Source organism: Eulemur rufifrons, chromosome 19 (assembly GCF_041146395.1).
Source record: "Eulemur rufifrons isolate Redbay chromosome 19, OSU_ERuf_1, whole genome shotgun sequence".
In the NCBI taxonomy this organism is placed as follows: Eukaryota; Metazoa; Chordata; class Mammalia; order Primates; family Lemuridae; genus Eulemur; species Eulemur rufifrons.
This window is the reverse complement of record NC_091001.1, coordinates 59945371-59961936: the sequence shown is the minus strand read 5'-3', so window position 1 is coordinate 59961936 and position 16566 is coordinate 59945371.

Genomic DNA, 16566 nt, shown 5'->3' with positions numbered 1-16566 from the left:
CGGCCGGACGGCCGTGCGCCACCGCCGAGAGGAGACCGGCCCGAGCGCCGCCCGGGGCCAGGCCCGCAGTAGCGCCGCCCGCCGGCGCGGAGGACCAACGGCGGCTGTCCCGTGCGGCGCTGCGCTCGCGGACCGCCAGACTACTACGGCTCCGCGGAGGACGCAGTCCCCTGGGGTGGGACGAGGCGCTCATGCAGAGGCTCCGAGTGCAGCCTCTGGCCCCTCCCTGAGCCTCCTGCGCCAGCCTGGAGGGAATCCAGGGCCGGAGAGAGCCGCCTGACCCCTCCCCGGCAACCTCTCCAGAAGCCTCTGGCGGGTTGCCCACAGGGCTTTCTCTTGCTGTTGCAGGCGACGGGGACAAAATCATTGAGTTCCTAACACGTGCCAGGCACTGTGCTAAAGGCCAGGCTGTGTACATGACAGAAATTTGAGCAGATGATGTCAATCGGGAAGCTGGGGCCATGGGCAGTTACCTTGCCCCAGGTCATACACCTAGGAAGCAATAAGGTCAGGAGTTGGGGTGCCTTTAATTGGCCATACTCAGGCCTAATTCTCCCTCTAGGCTGAGTTCTTTGGGGGTACGTTCTGCACCTGTGTATCGCCTACATCTCGCCCCGTGCTGGGCGCGCAAGGCGCCCCCTAGGAGCTGAATGCGTTTATAAATACACCTTTGGGAGAGTTACTGAAGAAGGCACAGGGAACGGGACAGTCCTTGCCAAGAAGTCCCCCATCTAGTGGCCGTAACAGGCATGCAAAGTAAAGTATGCATATCAGGAGTCTGGTATGCTGCTTATTTCAGAATCATGTTTTTCATGCATAAAAATAAATACATATTCCTCAAAAAATAAAACATAGACTTACCATTTCATTCAGCAATTCCACTTCTGGGTATATATCCGAAAGAATTGAGAAAGCAGAAATATGTGTACACCAATGTTCCTAATAGCATTATTCACAATAGTCAAAAGATGAAAACAACCCAAATGTCCATCGATGGATGAAAAGATAAACAAAATGTGGTGTATACATACAATGGAATATTATTTAGTCTTAAAGAGACATGAAATTCTGACACATGTTACAACATGGATGAAACTTGAAGACAGACAGTATGCTAAGTGAAATAAGCCAAATATGAAAGGACAAATACTGTATGATTTCAGCCATATGCGGTATCTAGAATAGTGAAATTATAGAGATGGAAAGTAGAATGGTGCTTGCCATGAGCTGAAGGTGGGGAAATGAGGGAGTCATTGTTTAATGATGCGGTCCCCAGCCCCGAGGCCACGGTCTGTTAGGAACCGGACTGTGCATCACAGCCTACGCTCCACCTCCCCCTCTTCCCGCTTCCGTGGAAAATTTGTCTTCCATGAAACTTAGGAAGTGGGTCACAGGGCAGGAGGTGAGCAGCGGGCTAGCGAGAGAAGCTTCATCTGTATTTACAGCGGCTCCCCATCGCTTGCATCACCGATTGAGCTCCGTCCTCCACCCCAGTCTGTGGACAATTTTTCCCTGGTGCCAAAAAGGTTGGGGACCGCTGGTTTAATGTGTACAGAGCTTCAGTTTGGGAAGATGAAACAGTTCTGGAGATGGATAGTGTTGATGGCTTCACAATAATGTGAATGTGCTTAATGCCACTGAATTGTATACTCAAAAATGGCTAAAATGGTAAGTTTTATATTAAGCATAATTTACCAAAATAAACAACATAAGATTACAAAGCAAAGCAATTACACTGAAATGCAGATATTAAAATATTTCTTTTAGAAAACCAAATGTGTGCCATAGTAATATATGTTCTTCTTTATTAATATATAACATACCCAGACCTAATGAAAAATCTAATAACTCCCTACCACAATGACAAAGTAGGCATAAGTGTAAATGATATTTCAAGATATCTTCAATCATATAAAACGAGAGAGTCACAGATACTGCTAACTACTGTGAGTTTGTTGCCTATATTCATAAGGGAAGGAAATGTTAAATTTTAGTTAGAGGTTAGTACAAACAAAGATAGAAACTTTTTCCCTTCTAAGTTTCCAGGCTCCTTGAATTTGTCTCCCTGAATTCTATATCTGCTGACTGCTAAGGGCCCCTGGACCCCCAGTGAAGAATTTCTAAGGGATATGTATAAGGGGCAGTGGGGTTTTCGAGGGTCTATAAGGCTTTTCATTGCAGCACTGTAAGAGACTGAAAACAACCTAAATGTTCATTAATAGGAAACTGATTAAGTATATTTTGATACATCATGAAGCAGAGCCATAAAAAAAAAAAAACAAAAAAAAAAAAAACGAGGGCTGGGTGAGGTGGCTCATGCCTGTAATCCTAGCACTCTGGAAGGCTGAGACGGGCAGATGGTTTGAGCTCAGGAGTTCAAGACCAGCCTGAGCAAGAGCGAGACCCCGTCTCTACTAAAAATAGAAAATTAGCTGAACAACTAAAAATATATAGAAAAAATTAGCCGGGCTTGGTGGTGTATGCCTATGGTCCCAGCTACTTGGGAGACTGAGGCAGAAGGATTGCTTGAGCCCACAGGTTTGAGGTTGCTGTGAGCTAGGCTGATGCCACAGCACTCTAGTCCAGGCAACAAAGTGAGACTTTGTCTCAAAAAAAAAAAAACAAAAAAAAAACGAGGTGCTCTTTATGTACCCATATAGGACTCCTTTTGGAAAAAGCAAAAGAATGGGGAGAAAGAGCCTATATATGTATTTCTTTATATACAACCTCTCTGGAGGGATATATTAGAAAATGCTAACACTGCTTGCTTCCTAGGAAGAGAATAGATGGGGTTCAAAAGTAGGAGAGAGTGTTCCAACTGTATGTGTTTTTATATCCTTAAAACATTGAACTATGTAAATACGTGGAAATGCATTACCTATTCACAAATAAAATTTAAAATTAAAATGTTCATAGTATGCTGGATCTGCTAGGATGCCTCGAATTTCCTGTCATTACCCAGTCCCTTTGAGAGAAATGCCACTTCAGGGCCTGACTGATAAGTTGGCTAACCTTGGGTCATGTGACCTGGTCATCCCTGATTGGCCCAATAGGGGGGCTTTATGCTCAGATCTGTTTTACTGGGGAGTCTGTATTTGAGACACAGAGCATGAGGGAATAGAGGCACAGTAAACTCAATTGATCTTTTCCCTAAATATCCTCCCAGGGAGAGAGGAAAATGTAAAAGTATCCACCACCTCTCTCCAGAACTGTGGATAATGGAAACTTGAGGCCCCAAAAGATTAAGCGCATTCACCTTTGGCTGAGCCAGCATTGTCTTTCCAGGGCTGGGCACTTTCACTTCCCCACAGTTTTAGAGCCAAGACTGGCCCCAGGGAGAGAGGGCTGAGGATCCAAATTTCCTCCAACAGCAGGAAGAGGGAAGCCACCATTTCCTGAGAGCCATGAGAAGCCAGTCCCAGGTCTGTGCCATGGGCCCAACAGGGCAGGGCAGGGCTCAGGAGGCTTCTTAGGACCATGCTAGGCAGGGCGGCCCAGAGTGGGTGCAAACCCAGGCCTTGCTTGAAGGAGGGATGGAGGGGAGCAGGAGGGCCCCACACTCAATTCAAGGGACACATTTAAAGGGTAAAAGTGTGTGTAGATTTAAAGGTGACTGACCATTTTGTTGATTTAAATAATGACAGGCCTTGATGACTACAGGTACTCATTCCAGTGTTACACATACTCTTATAACTTACTAATACACACGTTCACATGTCTCCATTTAGTGCCTGCGTGTGACCAATTCCCATATATCGCATGGGGGGCTTCCAGCAGAAACTAGCTATTTTAACATCACACCAATGTCTGCTTCAGAAAACAATAACTGAATCGCTTTTTGGCCTTTGGCTAAGATGAAATGCAGAAAACAATACCTGCTAGCATTTATAGTGTTCTTTTTTATTTTTTAATTAATTAATTAATTAATTTATTTTGAGGCAGAGTCCCACTCTGTCTCCCTGGCTAGAGTGCCATGGCATCAGCCTAGCTCACAGTAACCTCAAACTCCTGGGCTCAAGAGATCCTCCTGTCTCAGCCTCCCGAGTAGCTGGGACTACAGGCATGCGTCACCATGCCCAGCTAATTTTTCTACATATTTGTGGTTGTCCAGCTAATTTCCTTCTATTTTTTAGTAGAGGCGGGGTCTTGCTCTTGCTCAGGCTGGTTTCGAACTCCTGAGCTCAAACAATCTGCCTGCCTCGGCCTCCCAGAGTGCTAGGATTACAGGCGTGAGCCACCGCGCCCGGCCTATAGTGTTCTTATCAGTGTGCCAGACACTGTTCTAAGTGATTTGTATGTATTAATATTAACCTATTTACTGCTCATGTTTAGTGTAGAAGATAGTAGTGTTACTGTCTCTGTCTCCCAGATAAGAAACCAAGGCACAGAGAGGTTCAATACCTTCCCCAAAGTCACACAGCTAATACATGGAGGAGCTGGAGTTTGAACCTGGGCAGTCTGCCTCCGGAACCCACGTGGTTTTCTGTGGTCTCCTCAAGTCACCTGCCTTTGCAGGCAGGGTGACTTGCCTGCCTAGTCATCACTGGCCATTTGGCCAGGGGTTGGGTCCTGCCTTCTCTCTCTGCAGGCTGCCTGGGACCCTCAGCTTTTCCTCTTCCCCCTCGACCTTTTATCCTTGCAGGAGCTAATGAATATGACCCCAGGATTCTGGCTGTGGCCTCCTCTGGTCACCTCTGGTCCCCTCCATCTTCTTCACTAACTCACCTTCTCACTCTCACAGACATGCACATTCACTGTGCCCAAGGCCGAGGACAGGCACTTAGTTGGATCTGTGGTCTCAGTGGCCCACACTGCGGGGTCCTGCACGTCCCTGGGGGCTGGGAAGGTCGGGGACAAGCGGGATGAGGAGGCCGGAGCGCCAGGAGGCTGCAGAAGCTCCCAGTGCCTGACTGTGCTGGCTGCTGCCCTCTACTGGCGAGCAGAGGAGCTGGCGAGGACCAAAGCCGTCCATCCGCCCTCAAGGGTCCTGAGAGACCACTGGAGCCTCTGGCAGGGTCAGAGCGAGCGCCAGGTGGGCAGGCCCTGAGAGCACACGCGCCAAACACCGCACCACACCCACAACACACACACTGCACACAGTTCCGGACCTCGGCATCTGGGCCGTTGCGGCCACTGCCTGGCCTGGCTACAAACAATGGCTGTTGTGTGAAACACACCATGAAGCCAGACACGGGCAGAGACAGACGTGGAGACCCAGGGTCCTCTCTCGTAACCTGCTCTTCCCCTGTCTGGTTCTCTCTTCGACCTGACGCCCCTTCCCCACCAGCTCCCCACGCACGACTCACAGAAGCAGTGTTGGGGCAGTCAGATTTGGGATGTGTTACCGCACCCCACATCCCTAGCACCACTGTGTCACCACCAGATGTCCCCTCCCTAAGGTCCCCACATGCTGGGGGATTTTTCCTGTGGTGGTCCATGTGGTCAGCAGTTTTGCTGTTTGGCATCCCACTTCTCAGGTCTGCCACAGATGGCCAGACTGAAGTTCTAGTTGAGAGACAAACCAGAAACAATGAAACACAATGCTGTTACATCCACTCAGTCTGTATGTCCAGGTGGTCTAGGCTTCCCGACCCTCCTCTATACTATGCCTGTGCCCCACCCCACAGCTGCAGCATGGCCTGGCACCCCTCCCCCTCCCTGTCACATGCCTGGGGCCCCAACTCAGGTGGCTGAGTTAAAGAGCTTTCTAGTGACAAGTTCTCAAAGGGCTCCATTAATTGCCTCAGCATTGTCTTCGACTAAACTGCTCGGGCTGAGAGGACTGTGTGTAGGGAGTGGGGCGGGGTGAGGGGGTGGCTGGGGAATGCCAAGAAGGAGCAGGGTGGGGGGAGGGAAGCAGTGTGGGACTTTGAATGCACACATCACGTTAAGGCCCTTGCATCTCTCTCTCTCCCTCTATCTCTCTCTCTCTTTCTCTCTCTCTCTCTCTCTCTCTCTGTCACACGCACACACACACACACACACACACACACGCACACACAGCAGAGCCCCTGAGCAGGGTTGTTCTAGTTCTGCAGCCTGGAGGAGGGGTGGAGCAGCTGGCTGACAGAGGTCCAGCCAGCCTGGGCTTGGTGTTCCTCTCCCAAGGCAGCCCCATTAGCCAGGACAGCAGAGAGTCATTCATGTTCACTTCCGTCATTAGCATAATGCAGCTCACTGGAACCATGCCTGGAGACCTCCCTGTCTTTATTCAAGCAGCTCTGGGTGGTCTCTCATGACAAGAATTCCTGATGAGAAGAAAAGGTACAGCTCTCCTCCTCAGGGGGAAAAAAAGAGGGTGAGATTGAATATATGAGAGGACTAAGAAATTTCCAGACCAAGAGGAAGCTAGTTCTGTCTTCCACTTTACGAACCAGACCCAACATCAGCCTGTATTTGAACACCCTGGCAACTCACTACCCCATGATTTATGAGGAAATCTTTCCTTATACTGAGCAGATTGGTCCAGCTTTTCCCGTTGGGACTATTCAGAGAAAGTCTATATATCTAATCTAAGAGTATGGTAAATAGCTAATATTTGTTGAACTTGCCTTTGTGCCAGCCACTGGGTTAGGTCTTTTATACAGACTCTCTTGTTTAAAGCTCACAATTCTACAAAGTAGCTTTTATTTTTATACCCATTTTACAGAGGAGGAATCTGAGGCACAGAGAAGTTGGGTAACAGCTAGAAGGTCTCAGGTAGGGTGACCAACAACACTGGTATACCCAGGACACTGGACTTTCAGTGCTAACACCAGGAAAGCCACCAGCAAACGGGGACAAGTTGGTCACCCCAGGCCCCAGTCTTCCTGACACTAGCACCCACACGCTTAACCACCGAGATACACTGCCTGAGAATATCCCCTCTTCAAATGTTTCTCACACACACACTCGTGCTCCCCTGAAGTCTTCTGCTTGCAGACCACATCTCACCTTTTCACAGACATCCCTTATACAACACACTCCCACATCCCTTTGCCAGCCTCCTCCCTCTCTTGCAAACTGCCCTGGTCAGCGTATCCATCACATCTCTGTGTAGCACCTGCCAGGTGTACCCTGGGCCAGATCAGAGTCAGCCACTTACCATAAAGGAGAACATGTATGTGTAGACTGAAGTTTTGCTGCCCAATCTCCTCTTTTCCTTCCTAACAGAACCTCCATTTTGTTTAGAGCAGAAAGAAGTGTGCCATGTGAAAAAAAGAAAAAAAAAAAACAAAACAAAACCAGAACAACTCTCCACTATTAGCCTCAGCACAACCACTGAAGGAGGAAAATCCAATGTAGGGGCAGTGGGTGGTGGCAGGAGGAAAAGGAAGCATGAGGCATATCCAGTCCAAACGGCACATTAGGATGGTCCCCCTTGGGGTCCCTCCATGCCTTGGCATGCGCCCTCTCCATGCATACAGTGAGGAGAAGGCAGGGAAGTGTCTTCCCTTTCTGTGGGGTGCCTGCCTCAGACACACTCCCAGCCGACCCATTTACACCCTGCCCCCCTCTCCACCTGGCAACCTCCTATTCATTTTCCCAAATCCAGCCCCAATGTTTCCTGAGAAGGCCATGGGAGTGTGCTCATCTCTGTGTCCCTGGTGCCCAGCACACAGGGCCTGGCACAAACAGGTGTGTCAGGTGGGCAAGAGCCATCCTGCCTGCAGCCCTATTTTGGCAGGGTGACACTACACCCCTCGGAGGGTGGATCCTTGCTTGACCCAAGCTAGGCAGACAGGTTCTTTCCCCCACCTGCAAAGGGGGCCTGAGAGAAGCCAATCACCCATGTGCAATGTATGGCACTGAGCCATCTCGGTGGCAGCTTGTGGGCCCAGTGGCAGGTCTTATGGCAACAGAGAAAGCCAGTGTATGGCAGAGGGCCCGAGCTGATGTGTGTGAGTAGGGTATGGTCAGTGAGCTGTGGCCTAGGCCTTCCAGGCCCTTCCCATTCCAGCTGCCTCCCCACCTTTAGGGTCTGTGAGGCACTATGATTGAGTTTCTGTTCCCTGTGACTCAAGAGTCCTGAGTACCCCAGGAAGGAGGTTCCCAGAGCTCAACAGATGCTGACCCAGAGTTTGGCCTCTACCTGTCCCACAGCCAGCTCCATCCACTGCCCCTCATCGTCCAGCTCCAAGTCTGGTGGTTCTCAGCCCTGGCTGCGCATAGTAGACCAACTGAATCAGACTCTCTCGGATGGGATCCAGCGTCAGCAGTTTTTCAACTCCCTCTGTTTCTACAGGACAAGCCCCCATTTCCATGGGGCAACCAGGCTGGGCACCACTGCCCTAGGAAAGAGAGCTCAGGAGAGCACCAGGTCACTAACGTCCTGAGCCAACACCCACCTCTTCCCTTCTCGTAGAGCTGCGGAGATGATGCCAGTGGAGGGGCTCCTCTTCCTCCCAGCCCTACCTCCCACCCACATGCACAACACTCTGGTCATGGCTCTGACCCTGCCTCCTGCACAATCCCCTCCTCCACCCCACCCTCGCTTGCTTCACTCCGAGTGCCCTTCCTGCTCCTTCTGTCCGCCTATCCAGTTCTTACCAGTCTTTCAACACTCCTGCCTCCAAGAAGCCTTCCTGACTGCTCCAGTCCATTCTAACCCTTTTCTTCTCTAGCTTTCTGTCTGCCCCGGCATCCATGGTCCTCATCAGACCCACTCACTGCCTCCTTGTGACTTCTTTTGCTCCTTATTTAACTTTCCAGGAGTTTGCACCTTGCCTCCCCAGCTAGTCTGTGAGCCCCCATGTCTGCTCAGCCCTGGCCAAACATCGAGCTAGGCACGAGGGAGAGGCTCAGAAGTCCGCGCACCGGTGGACGCTCCCAGCCCCCCTCTCTCGCTCCCCGACTCCAGTGTGTCAGTAAGGGGCCCATCCTTAGAAGAATCGGGTTAGAGGGGCACAGGCCCTCTCTCACAGAGTCATGCAGCTGTAGCTGACGGAACTTATCAGTTTGTGGGGGGTAGAATGCCTCTTAATTTCATCCCAAATCTGAACTTTCTGAGCCCCACACAGCAGATGAGCTGCCTGTCCCAGCCAACCCGCCTGCCTTTGCTCACCACCACCCTCCGTGCAACTTTGGGGAGCAACAGCAGTGGTGTGAGTCTGAAACCACAGCCAGAGATCAGTAAGAGGCCAGAATCAATGTGTGACTAATTTTAGGGCCGCTGGCCTGGCTGGCTATATGGGGGGGGGGGGGTGTGTGATGACAGGAAAGAAAAAGCTAAGTGCAAACGTTTGCCAACCAACAGCAGCAGAGTTGCATCTCCCAAGAGCGGCTTGAGTCTCCTTGCCGCCCCCATCTGCAGCATTGACAAGAGTCGAGCAGGCAGCTTCTCCCCTGAGAGCCTCAGGGTGAGGCTAGGGAACAGGGTGTTATAGACTGCAGAGGCTGACAGGCGACAAACCTCGAGACACCTCACACTCACACCCAGAAAGGCACATACACAGAGAGCCCCCACCCACAGCTGGCAGTGCAGGAGCCCCATGGGGTGCACAGGGTGACATATGGGCACAGAGGCACACGAGTCACTCACAGACATGTAAGCAAGCAGGAAGGCACCCCACAGACCTAGGCCCCAAATACACATATTTCCAGGCAGACCCACAAACATGGGCTTCATACCTGACATCCTCCTGAGACACCCAAATCAATCTTCCCCAGTCAAAGGCAGCCTTTGGCTGATTTGCAGTGGTGACAACAGTTTTTTGCACACATCCCACCTTTCCTTGAGGTCACCTAAAGTGGGGCTGCTCACCTTGCCCTCCCCTGGGCTTAAGAGGCTCCTCTGTCCCAGGGCTGTGGGGTTTGGGAGACGGAAGTCAAAGTTGGAAGCTGGCTTTCCACACCTTTGCTGGGGTCTAGAGTCTGCCCCTTCCATGAGAGAAGGTGGCTGGGGCAGCGAGCGCAGGAAAGGCCTCCCAGCTTTCCCAGGGCCCAGCTCTGGTTGCTGCACTTGCCTGAAATTGAGTGCCACGTCAGGCCTCTGACCCCCAGGGGAAAGTCAGGGCTGAGAGGGATGGCCAGGAGTCTCTAGTGTCCCTTCAGTCCTCTGGGCAGGCCCATCCCACTACCTGCCAGTGGGTCCTATGTGTCAGGGCATCCACTGCAGCTGTGTCTCTGGCCGCTAAAATACAGCTTCAAGGCCAGGTTCACGCTCTGGTCCCAGGGTCAAGCCTGACTGTGTGAGCCCTGGTTGCTCTTCGTGGGCATCCCTAGGAGCTGGGCACCATGTGGACACAGCTGGAGCAGCAGAGCCAGGGTGCCCACTGTGTACAGTCCCAGGTGCTGTCCACACAAGTGGGGGAGGCCCCTGTGTGCTCGGTGGTGGGATTAGATTTAGAGCTGAGCTGGGCAGGTGGGTTCTTACTGGGGGCTGTCCCCTGTCTGGGCTTTCAGATGCCACCCTAGCCGTAATATCTCCCTTTTCTTCCTGTCTACACCACACACACAGGCAGCAGAATAGCATTCCAGCTCCTCTCACACTGGCTCTGCTCTCCACCCTCCGTCTACAGCCCTCCTCTTCCGGTTATCCAACTGGCTGCCCCCTGATTGTTCAGGACAAGGCCACCTCCTCAGAGAAGCCCTCCCTGATCCTTGCTAAATAGCAACTCCCACCCCATTCCCTGTTTCGCCTCCTCATAGCACTTATCACAACCCAACAACATAGTAGATGTTTGTTTATTTTTTTTGTTCCACTAGAACGTAAGCTCCATGAGGGCAAAGACTTTGGCTAGTTTAGTCCCAGAATTCCCAGTGCACACAAAGTAGGCATGCATTAAATATGCCCAATGAACCTGAGCAGGCACGCACATGCCACTGACACACAAGTCCTGTGTGGCAAACATGTGCACGAACATGCACACAGCACACACACGCTGTGGGCGGGGGCGTGCATACTGGCATGTCTCACTCGGCTCAGCTCCCCAGAGCCCGGGGAAAGTGTTATCACCCACATTCTCCCATCCAGGCAGCCTTCAGTCAGAGTCCACTCAGCCCTCCTGGTGCTAACTCGGCCTGACACGCCAATTGCACATGGGACCTCCTGTGGAAGCCGCAGCAAGCCCACCACCACTGTGGTGGCCGCTAATTGGCTCTGTGTTGGGCCTTGGGTCACCGCTCGGTCAGCCATGGCTGATACCTTCTTCCCACTTGTCTCAGCAAAGGCGCTGCTGTCCCCTCTGCTTAGTCCTCAGCAGGCCACTGAACCGCACATGCCTGGCCACATGGGACCAACCGGGCCAGCGAGCCTTGCTGATGGCGGCCCCTCCCTGCTCATTCCTGGGAGAAGGCAGAGATGGCTCAGCAACAGGACTGGCCTCCAGGTGGGCGGTTGGCCAGGGGCATAGTGTGATAACAAGGGTGTAAGGAAGGGCCCAAGCCCAGGAATCTATGATAACCTATCACAGTGCCTGAAATGCCACCCTTACAAGGACACTTCTCTAGGGCAATCCCTGCTGTCTTTCAGGGCTTCTCTTAGAGTGCACATCCTTAATTGGGGGTGGGGGAGGGGCAGGGTCCAGAAGGGTAGGGGGAGGAAGCTCTCGGCTAACTGGAATACGCAATCCATCCCTCCTAGTATCCATCTGTCAGGTCCCTAAGCTGGATGCTGTCCTGCTTCTTGACCCCGCTGCTGGGGATTTCAGGGGACTCCTGTGGGGGTAGAAGCGGCTACTCCAGCTTACCTGCCATCATAGCCCTCTGGGGAAGGCAAAGTGGCTTTTCCTCAGCTGAGGCTGGGACCCTCAGTGGGTGCTAGTGTGTCTGACTTTCCTCGCAGTGGAGTTTGAGGAAGGAGAGGAAGCTACAGCCCAGGCCACAAGAAAGCTCCAGACTGGGGTTCCTGGGGGGGGTGCCCACTCCACTCCAGAGCCCAATTCGTGCCCCTTCACAAGTTTTCCAGGGCTCAAATCTCCTCCCAGTTTGGGACTAGAATACCTCTCACTCTCCAAGCCACCCTCAAATCCTGCCTCCTCCAGGAAGTCTCCCCTACTGCTGCTCTTCCCTGCTCTTATAACCTATGGCTACATTCTTATTCCATCTGCCCCCATCAGGGGACTGCAGAGCTCAGGGTAGACTTGGGCTGTGGCACAGCTCTCCTGCCTTTCTCCCCCCAGTCCCCCAGCTGAAGGTTCACCACAGCAAAAAAGCCCCATCAGGTCAACAACATTAATGGCCTCCCTTCATAGAGTCCCTCACACAGACAGAGGCAGGGTGCGGGGGAGGACCCACGAGAGGCCTGGGCCTGGTCTGGCCCCTGCTCTGGGTCTGGAGAGCTGAAAGCCACCTACTCCTTCTCCTTAGGGGCCAGAAAAAGCTGGGGCAGGCCAAGGTCTTACTGAAACAGAACCTGGGGGAAGATTCTGGGCTGCGCTAGGGGAAAGGGGAGAGGAAGGAGGAGTGGAGGCTGCCAGCCCCACTCTCCCACCCAGCCAGGGCTCAGCCTTGTCCACCTGCCTCAGGGCTTGGGTCTTCGGCACGGATGAGCGGTTCCAGGGAATGGAACCCCAGCTGCCCGTGGTTCCAGCCCAGAGGAAACAAAGCCCAGGCCTAGGGCCTCCGTGCGAGGCACCTGGGGAGTTGAAAAGTTTTGTGGTCTTTGAGGAGGATCCAGCATTTACAAGCCAGCGGATTATTAATAAAAACAATTGAACAAGAATAGAAATTATACTTCTAGCTTAAAATCTGCCTATGGGACTATTCAGTTGGTATAAGGACTCCACAGCCATAAAGTAGGTGACCCCGTAGATCTATCTTCTCTTCCAGAATTTTCTAAACTGGAATTAAGAGAAAACTTGTAGTGTGTGTGGGGAGGAATGTATTGGGGACTTAATACTGCTGGACTCCATCTGAGCAAATAACCTTGCTTATTTAGCCATTAAATGGGACTAAATGGGGTTCTCTCCTTTGTGGCTTCTCTGAGCGTCAGTGTACTGATGGGCGCTGTGACTCTCCAGGGTGAGGCGGGGCAGGTGGATTATGGAAGACCCAATGTGCCCAAGGATCACAAGAACCCTTTGCTCTGGAAGCACCAAGTAACATCTCTTCAGAGAACACTGTTAGAGAAACACTGCTAAATTATCTATGGAGGAATACCTCACTTTATTACTTGCAGTAACATATAAATCCTGCCCTCCTCAATTATGGGGGGATAATTTTATAAAACTCCTAAAAACCCTCAAGTCGTATCACCACTAGCTCGGATCACTGGGGTCACTCCCTCAGACTTACTCTGGGACCCCTCCAGAAGGGATTTCTTCATAGGGTGACCGACTCATGCCATTTTTAAAACTGAAAGTCCCATGTCCCAGACCCCCACCCCCCTGCATCCTGAGCAAACCTCAGGATTGGTCTCATTATCCTCAGCAGGTATTGGAACAGTCCAGATTGGCTCCAGGTAGCCCATGGAACTCTGAGACCTGCAGGGCACCGTGAAGGGGGACTGTTTTCACTAATTAAGTCACTGGCCAGCCCTTCTTCTTCCTTCTGCCCAGCCTCTTGCCTGCAGGTCACACTGTCTAGGTCTCCTTGGCGGGTGGAGGAGGGAAGGAAAGCTGCCTGGCCCTAGCCCTAGCCACCACCTACACACAACGCTCTGGGTCGTGGCCCTGAAACCCTAGAGAGCCCTGCCCATCCTATCCCCCTTCCTCCTGCACGATCCCCTCCTCTACCCCACCCTTACTTCACTCCGAGTGCTCTTCCTGCCCCTTCTCTCTGCCCATCCAGTTCTTACCAGTCTTTCAACACCCAGGTAACACCCCCTGCCTCCAGGAAGCCTTCCTGGCTGCTCCAGGCCATTCTAACCCCTTTTCCCTCCAGCTTCCCGGTGCTCCCAGCTGCCCTTCCTCACTCCCCCACTCCAGAGTGTCAGTAAGAGGCCCCTCCTTAGAAGGGTCCTGAGAGAACCAGGTGAGTTGGGAGCAGGCTCTCTCTCTCACAAACACATGCAACTCTTGCAGAGGCAGGCTGAGAACCCTCGGGGTTCTGGGAGGAGGGAGCCCAGGCTGGAAGGTGAGTCATTTGGGAACCTGGTAAGGAGTGGCAAAGCCAGTCAGGACAGCTGCCACTCTGGAGCAAGTCTCCCAAACTCTGCTTCCCTCATTCCTCAACCCTGTCCTCCACCCTGGCTAGGACTGTCCTTTCTCTCAGCATGAGCTCTCCCAGAAGCCCTGACTCAGTCTCAAGCTTGGGCTGCTCAGCATATGCCCAAAGGCACAGTGTCTGCTAGGGGCTCCCAGCCAGGCTCTGCTCCAGGAGCTGAGGAGAAAGCCCAAGAGGTATCTTTGCCCTGCATTCCCACCCCCTTGGCAGAGGCCTGTCTGATTCCGCAACTCCCCTGGCACTTGCCTCCATCCCTGGACAGCAGCTGTTGCCAGCGCTTGATGGGGTGGTGACCTTCTCTGAGAAGGGTGTCTCTGCCCAGCCCCCCGGACGGATGCCCAGCAGCCGTCCATTCCCCATCCAAGATCTGAGCCACAACTTTATAACCTTCACACACAGTGTACAGAGTTTTGTGTATGTGAATATTTCACTAAGAAGACATACACTACATCCATTCCATGGAATGCTACTCAGCAATGAAAAGGAATGACTGCTGATACATGTGACAACTTGGATTAATCTCCAGAGAATTATGCTGGGCAAAAAAAAGGTTACATACTGAATGATTCCATTTATGTAGCATTCATAAAGTAACAAAATTTTGCAAATGGAGAACAAAGTAGTGGTTGGCAGGGGTCTGGGGAGGGGAGGGAGTATGTGTATAAAAGGACAACTGGAGGAATGCTGGTAGGGATGGATTCAAGTTCTGTGTCTTGATGTGGTGGTGGATACACGAACCCACACACGCAAGAAAACTGTGTAAAGCACACACACACACACTCATAACAACGTGTACAGGTAAAACTGGAGCAATCGGAAAGATTGATTGTATCTATGCCAGTATCTGGGTTGCGATATTGTACTATAGTTGTGCAAGATGTTACCATTGGGGGAACCAAAGAATCTATGCCACTGCCCTGAGTTCTCTGCCCCACCATCCTGAGACACACAATGATGGTAGTTCAGAATGTTCTGGATCCAGGGCTCCAGCTAGGAGCCAGAGAATGAAATCCTGATAAAGGACTAGGATGGCCTGGGGAGTGGAGGTCTGTGAAATTTATCCCACTGACTTGACATTGCATAGAATTTATATTGGTTCAACCTCACAGCCTTCTCTCCATGAATATTTATTCCCTCTTTCCATGAATACTTATTTTTGGGTTTCCTGCTATACCACAGAGTAGGAGAGGTAATGGTGGGTGCAGAATCCAATGATGGAATTGGGGATTCTATTGTTATTCGAGCACCAATGTCCTAACTCATCATGACCAAAAGCATGTGCTAAGTGCCCGTAATTCACAGGGAGTTATGGTAGTCTGGTAGAGTGGAAGAGGTATAGGTTTTAGAGTTAAGTGAGGCTCTTAAACTCTGAGCATTTCTGCCTCTATAAAATGGGCATATGTTTGATCTTACAGGGTGTTCTGCAGTTAGGTGATACAATGCTGCTTCTCTTTTTACTGATTCCCGGAGCAGGCAGACTGGAGGGAGAGCCCAGAAGGAGGAGGGAGACTTAAACACTCCTGCCATCTGACAAGGGGACAGGTTCCAAAAATGTCAGTGCAGACTGGGCAACTGGTGGGACCTGGGGAATCTCAGGAGATGTCAGGAGACTGGATGCCAATGACCAAAGGTCTCAAATGGGAAAAATGCACATCTCAGCCGATGCCAGTGGATGCCCCTCCTCACTGGAGAGTCATGCACAAAATTGGGTCTTTGAGAGCTGTATGAGCCGCCTCCAGCACAACATTGGAGCTCCAGCATGAGCTACACGTGCACATTTATGCATCCACCCAAAGGTGCCCAGATATGCAGTTTGAGAATTGAAATGCTAATTCTATAGACACATTAGTACAGAAAAACACATAAGAACATTATACCAAGTATATGTATCTGTAGACACATCCAGTCACTTAGAAACATATATAAAAACAAGTTCAAATATATAAATAAATATGTGCAGACCTACATATGGATTGACACAGGCCAAGACAAGCATATAAGCTCACACATAGACACCCACATGCTCAGGCAAGAGGAAAGAATAAACCAACCAGATTTGATCAGGTTGCTGCCTGGGCCTGAGGCCCTACCCCCTTCAGAACAAGGCAGATAAGGTCCCTCTTTTCCTTCTCTTCCTTCCCACGGCTGAATAAATTGGAAGGGCAGAATGTTTATGCCAGCTGTCTACAGCTGCTTCTGCGCTCTGGAGGCTCCAGCACCCCAACCCTTCTGGGTTGGTCCTGGCAGTCCTGCAGGTCTGAAAGAGCTTTTCCTTTGCCTTGCAGCTACCAGCCCCAGCGTCCTACCTCCACCCTTGGTAAGGCAGCCCCTCTTTCATTGCCGGAAGGTGAACTCCAGCCTCTCTCCCCTTTCTCATCCCAGATCAACAACACGAGATGTCAGCATGACCCCCATGTGGATCCCTCCCTGTGACTCCTGTTCTGTCCTGTGCTCTATCACTTCCTTGTCTTAGCTCTTGCC